Source organism: Bubalus bubalis, chromosome 23 (genome assembly GCF_019923935.1).
Source record: "Bubalus bubalis isolate 160015118507 breed Murrah chromosome 23, NDDB_SH_1, whole genome shotgun sequence".
Taxonomy (NCBI): Eukaryota; Metazoa; Chordata; class Mammalia; order Artiodactyla; family Bovidae; genus Bubalus; species Bubalus bubalis.
The window spans coordinates 379,131-381,362 of NC_059179.1; the positions used below are offsets into that span (position 1 = coordinate 379,131).

At 39.7% G+C, this 2,232-nt stretch overlaps 1 pseudogene; it reads right to left on the bottom strand.

The window, feature by feature from the left end:
• Positions 1-306: 306 nt before the first annotated feature.
• Positions 307-1,248, bottom strand: LOC102416250 (annotated as a pseudogene).
• Positions 1,249-2,232: the final 984 nt, after the last annotated feature.

The following is a 2,232-nucleotide window of genomic DNA, read 5'->3' on the forward strand; positions in this document are numbered from 1 at the left end:
AAGACTCAGAATCAAACTGACTTTCTAGAATTGACCTGGGTCTTTGTAGTAATTATCAAGATCTTCTGAAGGAAATTGCAACACACTCCAGTACTCTTGCCTGAAAAATCCCATGGATGGAGGAGCTTGGTGCGGGCCACTGTCCATGGGGTCACAAAGAGTTGGGCATGACTGAACGACTTCACTTTCACTTTCTGAATTAACAATCACATTTTCAGTTTATTGGTAAAAAAAATTACAAGCAATGTCAAAAAGGGAAAGACTGACATTTCTCTTCTTGTATGTAATAAAATATTATTATTATTATTATTTTCTTAATTTTAATATATTTAAAGTTTCACAACTTTTTCCCAAGACTTTCTTGGAGGCATCTTTTACCTTTTTGTTTCTTAGACTATAGATGAGTGGGTTCAACATGGGGATCACCACTGTGTAAAACACAGATGCCATTTTGTCTGTGTCCAGGGAGTTGTTTGACTTGGGCTGTAGGTACATAAAGATCAGCATGCCATAAAAAATAGTAATAGCCACCATGTGGGAGCCACGGGTAGAAAAGTCCTTGTGTCACCCCTGGGTAGAGCAGATCCTTAGGATGGTGTTGATGATGAAGAGGTAGGAGGTGAGGACAATGGAAGATGAACAGATCATATCAAAACCAGCAAAGGCAAAGATCAGAATTTCCTTCATGTGTGTGTCTGAGCATGACAGAGCCAAGAGAGGAAGACCATCACAGTAGAAATGCTTAATAACATTGGGCCCACACTAAGTTAGGTGGAAGGTGATGATGGTATGGAACAGGGCAACTAGAAAGCTGTATACATATGGAACTGCCACTAATCGAATGCAGACTCTCTTTGATATCAGTGTGGAATAATGCAGGGGACTTCAGGTGGCTACATAACTATCATAGGCCATGAAGGAAACACTCCGTGATGATGAAGGTGAGAAAACAGCCCAGTTGCATTGCACAGGCATAGAAAGCAGTAGTATCGTGCTCCACAACAAAGTTCACCATCATCTTTGGTGTGATAGCAGAGGAGCAGCAAACATCAACAAAGGCCAAGTGACTGAGGAAATAGTGCATAAGCGTGTGGAGTTGAGCATCAATTCCAATCAAGGTTATCAAGCTCAGCACTGTGACCAGATAAATGACCAAAAACACCACGAAGCAGGGGACCTGAAGCTCTGGCTGGTCTGTAATTCCCTTGAGAATGAATCAGTGACAAAAGTAAGATTCACTTTAGCCATTTAGTCTGTGGATTTGGCAGAGTTTGTTGCGAGTTGAAGAATAAAAATGACACCTTCTATGGCTTCTGCCAGTGCTGGGGAAGGTGATCATTAGCATCTTCTATCCGTGAGTCAAAGCATCTTGTGGGCACAAGGTAGCTACAGCTCTCCAATAGCATGCCATTCTAGCCCCAGGGAAAGGAGTCTATTACTCTCAAAGTAGTCTTCTTAAGCCTTACTTTGCTCTACAAAGAAGCAGTACTTCTTTGCTTTGTGATGTAGAAAATATGGGAAGATGCTGATTAAAAATTAAATAGTATCTGAAAGAAAGCACTTGAGATGACTGATAGTAATTTCCAGTGTTTTTGGTGCCACCAAGGCTTTGATGCCCATGTATACATTACAGGGAAAAACTTACTCTATGTTGGATATATTTCTTTTCTTTAACCTTTGTTTCCTATGCTTTTGTTCACTGAAAGAATACTGTTCATACATATTGGTCCACCTCAGAAAACCCTTCCCCTCTGCCTGAATGTTAAACCAAAGTGCATTTGTTCAGGACCCTGTCCACCTGTGGATGGCTACAGAAGGAAAAGAATTAACACATCCTCTGCCCAAGACTTGAGATTCCAGGAGATGATTGCAAAACTAATGACCTTTTAAATTTACTTCTTCATCCTCCCCTCATCTCTGTTTTATAAAAGAACCTGTCATCTGGACCCTGATTAGATGATTATTTTGAGACATCAGTCTGCTATCTTTTTGGCCTGCTGGCTTTCTGAATAAAGTCAATATTCCTTGCCTCAACACTTAAGCTCACAGTTAATTGGCTTGCCTTGCAGTAAGCAGAGTCATTACTTCGATTTGGTAACAAAAGTGACAGTTAAAAATACATAATAGATAAATGAAAATACACTTATATTTCCCTGTTTTTCAATTCTGTGTAAGTCCCCAAAGTTTTAAAATATAAAAATGATCTAGCATGACTTACTTACTTACTTTTAT